This window comes from Melanostigma gelatinosum, assembly GCF_949748355.1.
Source record: "Melanostigma gelatinosum genome assembly, chromosome: 4".
In the NCBI taxonomy this organism is placed as follows: domain Eukaryota; kingdom Metazoa; phylum Chordata; class Actinopteri; order Perciformes; family Zoarcidae; genus Melanostigma; species Melanostigma gelatinosum.
In genome coordinates, this window is record NC_136637.1 from 16,550,052 (window position 1) to 16,557,869 (window position 7,818).

Consider the following 7,818-nt stretch of genomic DNA (forward strand, 5'->3'; position numbering starts at 1 on the left):
CTCCCAACCAGCAATATAGTCCCTTAAAGTGACCTTGAATGAGACCTGGTGTCCTCTGCTACACTCTAACCTCACTGACAGCCACGTGTCTTACCGAACAGTCTGAATGTGATACCAACAAATGTTTTTTATTTTATCCACCAAAAACCTTGCCAGGCAAGGTTTTTTTATTTGTAGAGGACGACACAGTGAGTGCCATAAACTACGGGTCCAAGGACACTAAAGGAGTGCTGTCATTTGGGGATGAAAAAGGTTATTTGTATGTGTTGATCTCCTACAACGTACAGAAAAATGGCCTCTTCTGCGAAGGAACATCAGAAAAAGACAAATAATTGTTTCAGCAGCCTTCTCACGATTTTTGTGTTTCAACTCTGTTAGAAGAACGCTCAAAAGACTTTCGATATGTTAAAATCCACATGTTCGAAGACATCTGCAATCAGATCCAATACTTTCCAACAATTGATTCATTGGCCATCTGCGGTAGATCATCGAAGACGATGGTCGTTGTTGGCCTTCCCGAGACAGACAAAGCTAACTTCCCAAAAACCGTCTTTACCAGCCCTTCAGATAAGGGGTTTTTCACCTGTGTTGAATACTCCTCTTGGACTGGGAATCTGGTGACGGGTGGTACAGATGGCTTCCTGCGTGAGTGGTATCTCCACAATACAAAGGCATGCAAACAGTCAATAGCAGGACACGTCAAACCCATCACTCACATGACCCTAAATCGCAAAGATATGGTTTTCGTGACTTTATCTAAGGACAAGAATGTTCGTGTGTGGTGCAGAGATTTACAGCCTTTGCAAAGCTTCCAGGTTGAAGACATGGAAAATGGCCCCATCACCAGTATGTGTTATAACACATACAACAATGAGTTAGTCCTGGCTAACACCAAAATAGGATCCTATCTTGGAAGAGGAACAGATGTTTTTCAAAATGCAATAACATCCCATGACAAGCCCCTGTGCTGTGCTCTCTATAACGCACTTTACAAACAGCTCGTCTCTGTTTGCCAAGATGGCACAACAGCCACAACATTGATGAAAACCGATGAAAAGCCAATCGTCCAAAAGTCATTAACACCAATACCAAGTTTTCAACATATCTATGACAAAATATGCAAAGAACTCAAAGACACACCATGTCCACCAAAAACCTTGCCAGGCAAGCAGGAGACGAAGCAAACATCAGAGCATGTACGCTTTCCACCCATCCGTGATAGGGTTCAGGCCACACATCATCAGACCCAGCTCAAGCCACAGCCACCTCAGACCCCGCTCATCAGAGGTGGCGCTGACCTTAAACAAAGTTCTCCCCAGAGATTAAACCGCATTATGTCCAAATATCACGGTTTGTTCACGATTCGGCAGGGAAACACGTTCAAAGACAGCGTCCTCACACCATGTCCACCAAAAACCTTGCCAGGCAAGCAGGAGACGAAGCAAACATCAGCGCATGTACGCTTTCCACCCATCCGTGATAGGGTTCAGGCCACACATCATCAGACCCAGCTCAAGCCACAGCCACCTCAGACCCCGCTCATCAGAGGTGTCACTGGCCTTAAACAAAGTTGAAGGTCAAAGTTAAACAACAACAAAAAATTTACATTTTTAAATTTTTAAATGTAAAAACAATTGTTGTAAAATGTAAAACAAGCAAAACCATTTTGAAAACGTGATGTGATTCAAATATGGACTGTTGCCGTTTTTTCTCCGGGTACTCCGGTTATTCCCACAACAATAATATTAATATTAAACAACAAAAAATTTACATTTTGACATTTTAAAATGTAAAAACATCTGCAACAAGTAAAACCATTTTGAAACATGTGATGTGATTCAAATATGGACTGTTGCCGTTTTTTCTCCGGGTAGTCCGGTGATTCCCACAATAATAATATTAATATTCAACAATTTTAAAGAATTACATTTTTTAATTTTTAAATGTAATAACAAATCTAAAACAAGCAAAACCATTTTAAAACACGTGATGTGATTCAAATATGGACTGTTGCCGTTTTTTCTCTGGGTACTCCGGTTATTCCCACAATAATAATATTAATATTAAACAACAACAAAAAAATTTACATTTTGAAATTTTAAAGTGTAAAAACAAATCTGCAAAAAGCAAAACCATTTTGAAACACGTGATGTGATTAAAATATGGACTGTTTCCGTTTTTTCTCCGGGTACTCTGGTTATTCCCACAATAATAATATTGATATTAAACACCAAAAGATTTACATTTTCAAATTTTAAAATGTAAAAATATCTGCAACAAGCAAAAACCATTTTGAAAACGTGATGTGATTCAAATATGGACTGTTGCCGTTTTTTCTCCGGGTAGTCCGGTTGTTCCCACAATAATAATATTAATATTAAACAATTTTAAAGAATTACATTTCTTAATTTTTAAATGTAATAACAAATCTAAAACAAGCAAAACCATTTTGAAACACGTGATGTGATTCAAATATGGACTGTTGCTGTTTTTTCTCCGGGTAGTCCGGTTATTCCCACAATAATATTAATATTAAAAGAAATTACATTTTGAAATTTAGAAATTTTTAAATGTAAAAACAAATCTGCAACAAGCAAAACCATTTTAAAACACGTGATTGTTTTTACATCAATGTAGAAACACAATGGCCAGTGCTCTTTAGTGTGTGGTGGAATACGTGTTTTAGCTCCTCAGTTTTGCTGGACTGATTTCGGTCCTCTTACATGATTTTGAGCTCAGGAAAGCTGCCAAGTTCAGCCTGACTATATTAAATGAATAGGCAAGTGTGTGCAAGTCAACAGCATTTATAGATTGTATCTATAGAGATCTTTATAATACTACATTGTACTGTGGATACCAGTATAGATCTTGAATGTATCCAGTAAGTGGGGGAAAAAAATCCAATAACAAGTCCTTTCGATCCAAATAGCACATTATTAGGCCTATTAACAGCAAAATGCGATGTAAAAGCAGTCATTATGCAGCAAAATAGCCATCCTTTAAATTATGATCCATTACATTGTTGGATTATTACCATTTTGATGTTGTGGAGCTGGTCTAGATTGAGCTACTTTTAACTACTTTATATACTGCTCAGTACCGCTCAATTCTGACTGACCTGTTCCCGGCCTGTCTGGCACCAGCTCCACCGGGCCTATTTGGCGCATCATGTAGGCTGTCTTCACCTCATGACAGCTGTCTGCAGCGGCTGATCTACAGCCGGTACCCGGTAGAAAAACTAAATAAAACAAAATCACCCAAAGCAAGTCCACGTTTTGTAAGGCTGCACGGAACATCGCAACATGTCAGTCGGGGGTTTTTATTGTGTTGTTGTTTACTGACGTAATAGCTCTCTCGCATAATAGTTTACAGCAGCTGCTTCTGCAGATAGGGTGCATTAAACTTGACTGATAGCCGTGAGTGAAGTGGAATAAGAGGGAAATGCTGTTTGATAGTGGAACACGGGCGCCACCAGCTGGTCACTTGGAGTCATAGCAGAGTGATTTTTCAAAACCATCACAATATTCTTCTCAAATTTTCCCAACATTTTTTATTTATTAAAGCAATCAGGAACAAAACATCAAAAGACAGGAAAAGTAAAGAAAAACAAATACCAGAATGAAAACAAACAGAAAAAGATGCACGGAGATGATACACACAGCATCTAAGCACACACTTACTGGAGGATGTTGTCGATATATAGGTGACTTCTCATCATAGATGAATACTTTGAGCAGCATACACCCGCAGCATCTTAGTGAGACAATCGACGAAACCCGCCCGGTCACAAATATTAGCCTCGGCATCTGACACCTTGAGGATTTTACATATCTATATATGTTGTTTAGAGTTTAACTATTTCAAAACTCTGGTAATTTAACAACAAAGATGTATTTTGATGGAATTTGCAACCGGGATTACATGTGTTTAAGAGATAAAGAACAGTCAAGTTGTGTGACAACTTTTGGTATTTCAAAAACAAACTCGTTGCACCGTGGGTGTCTAGCCTCTCAATCTCAAGACAATAACAGCGTTTATACATGAGGGAGTCATTCCATGTGACGACGTTCAACATTTCTGAGTCGAGCTCTTTCATCTTTGATCAAGGATCACCTCCTGTTGCATGAGATGATACAGTTTTCATGTGAATGTCATGCATTTTTGAAATACTACACAAGGGAAATGTTGATAAATATAATTTATGTTGCACCCTTTCCTGGCCTGCTCAATGCACCTCTTGTTTCAGAGGATTTTTAAAGCCACCGTTTCATCGGTGGCTAACTTCTTGCATTGGGTGACCTATTTGTAGGTGCCAGACCCGCAGGAGATCTTGCACCCCGTAGTCTGATGAGGTTGAGGAGATCAGGGCTCGTACAAGGACCTGAAAGTCATGGTTGTCAGTCATGGTGTGAGATGCACTCTGCTGTTGGTTTGTCACGCCTGAGAGGAGAGGAGAAAAGAAGGAATACGTATAATATCTGCCTCATATTGTCTCCCACTAGGAGAAAAAGTAAAAACGTGAGAATAAATGATGCATATATCGAAGCATATAAAACTAAATAATCCCAAAAAAAGACACGCACACCATGCAAATTGGCATACAACCACAACAATAAAAACATTCATTCACAATTGTTTACGTTGTTCAGCACATTAACCCCAACTTAACCGTAACTGCCTCTTATTGCCTTGGATCAGTGGAAGACTGAGGTTGGAGCTCTGTTCAACTGGTACTGGCTCTAACTGACAAAACTGCATTTGCTTTTTCAAGGAACGACGAAATGGGTATCCAACCATGGCCTCAGTGAGTCCACAAACCACTGTTTGTCCATCCACGTAATTTTCTGAGATACAACACCCACACCTGAATAATTCTAACAGTAATAGGCCAATGAATGTAAAACACACACACATACACACACTGATGCACATACATACACACACTATTCCTTAGATTACTTTGGCATTTTATATGTTTTGGTTTCTCAACCTTAAGTTGTTCAGTTCACCTCCCAGCGATGGCGTCGCCCAGTTTATAGTTTTAGGGATTTTGCTGAGGACAGGTCTATAAGAGCTACAGGAGCTACAGGAAAGTGAAAAAGCATACCGATAATAAATGACTGCACTACTAAGGGAAATGCAAGGAACTGACCATTTCTAACACACGCTTCTGCGGTCCATAACATGGCAAATTTAAGATATGACATTGCAACTACAATTTGTGTTGCTTGTCTTAGTCCAACACAAACAGTAGAAATTGTAACGTTAGTTGCAGTGTTTGATCTTACTTTCTCCTTGTTATCTGCAGAGCTGTGTTTTAGAAATGGACAGTTACAGTCATTTCCATGTACATACACCGTATACAAAAGCAAAAGCATTGACATCTACATTTAACGCTCCACACCTTCTCACATGTGACAGCATCGGGCACTCTTCCGTTGTGCAGGACATTTTTATCTCGCATCTAGTAACGTAAAGTAAACAACCGTAACGTGTAACGTATAGAGAGGCACCGCGGCGTGCTTGTCTGTTGCAGTGTAGCTACCTAACGTTAATTCACAGGACAGTAAAAGAAAAGCCACTCACCCTGGCGCAAACCAAAGGACCGCTCTTGTAAAAGCACCTTGGAGCCGAGGTCGTGACCACAACCGCTGGCAAAAAAAGGTGGTATGCCTCAATACTTTGAATGCTTTCATTTGTTTTCTTGAGTAGAAGGATGTCTGGAGGACAATAGTTGCTTCACGTTATATCCACCGCCTCGATAGCAGGACAGTCTTTCAATTTAGTTGAAAAATCGCTCCCCTTCGTAACATGTTCCATCATGTTGTGGTTTCCTCTCGTAATATTGACTTAAAGCGTAACACCGGGGTTGTGCGCGTGCGCATGCGCATGGCACTGTGTGTTGGCGCTCCGTGACGTCAGCTCGAATTACCTTTGTTGTAGGCACAAGCGCATGGCACTGTGTGTTGGAACTCTGTGTTGGAACTCTGTGTTGGAACTCTGTTGCGTCATTCGAATTTTGCTATGACGTCACGCTTTGATATGTCACATAACTGATATGTTAAATACCTCAGGACTTAATTCAGGACTGCATTTCATCAGATTTCTCTCCACTGTAAAACTAGTTAATCTGTCTTTTAATCATATGGAAGAAATAATGGAAATACAGCATCTACATGATGTGGGGTTAGAAACCATGGAAAAGGCATCTAGCCCTAAACAAATATTTACTGCTGCACAGATTCCTGAAATCATAGAGCTATTTAAGCAGGATGATCTTGATGGAGGTGGAGGACTGGACATAGAGGAATTTTGTCAAGGACTGAATGATATCTTCGGTACAGACAGTACAGAAGAACTCACTACCTTGTTCAATAAGATTGACACAAACTGTGATGGAACTGTGGACATTGGTCAGTTGATGGAATACCTGGTTTGTAGGAAAGAGCTTTCAAAAGGACTCGATGATATCTTTCCCAAATATATCAAAATGAAATCTTTGCGTCAAGGTAGAGAGATTGTTCAAATGATATTCCATCCTGATAAAGAAGAAGAGGAACCTGGATGTAAATCTGCTGTTCAAACAAGATCCATCAGGACTTACCAGAGAGGTCAATACATGTCCATCAGCTCGAATGCTATTTTCACCTACATGTCTGACAGATTTGACACTCCACGCCAAATTGAAGTCAAAAGAAAACAATGGGGGCTTCCATACTCGCATAATAACAAAACACGTGTAACTGGCATGGCATACATCAAAGAACTCAAAGAGGTGGCTATCGCCACTTCTCAAAAGGAAATAATGTTCTATTCTGTCGAAGACACTGACTTCACAGCCAGTCACACTTTATTTGTAGAGGACGACACAGTGAGTGCCATAAACTACGGGTCCAAGGACACTAAAGGAGTGCTGTCATTTGGGGATGAAAAAGGTTATTTGTATGTGTTGATCTCCTACAACGTACAGAAAAATGGCCTCTTCTGCAAAAGAACATCAGAAAAAGACAAAGAATTGTTTCAGCAGCCTTCTCACGATTTTTGTATTTCAACTCTGTTAGAAGAACGCTCAAAAGACTTTCGATATGTTAAAATCCACATGTTCGAAGACATCTGCAATCAGATCCAATACTTTCCAACAATTGATTCATTGGCCATCTGCGGTAGATCATCGAAGACGATGGTCGTTGTTGGCCTTCCCGAGACAGACAAAGCTAACTTCCCAAAAACCATCTTTACCAGCCCTTCAGATAAGGGGTTTTTCACCTGTGTTGAATACTCCTCTTGGACTGGGAATCTGGTGACGGGTGGTACAGATGGCTTCCTGCGTGAGTGGTATCTCCACAATACAATGGCATGCAAACGGTCAATAGCAGGACACGTCAAACCCATCACTCACATGACCCTAAATCGCAAAGATATGGTTTTCGTGACTTTATCTAAGGACAAGAATGTTCGTGTGTGGTGCAGAGATTTACAGCCTTTGCAAAGCTTCCAGGTTGAAGACATGGATAATGGCCCGATCACCAGTATGTGTTATAACACATACAACAATGAGTTAGTCCTGGCTAACACCAAAATAGGATCCTATCTTGGAAGAGGAACAGATGTTTTACAAAATGCAATAACATCCCATGAAATCGATGAAAAGCCAATCGTCCAAAAGTTAACATTAAAACCAATACCAAGTTTTCAACATATCTATGACAAAATTGACAAGGTATGCAAAGAACTCAAAGACACACCATGTCCACCAAAAACCTTGCCAGGCAAGCAGGAGACGAAGCAAACATCAGCGCATGTACGCTTTCCAACCAT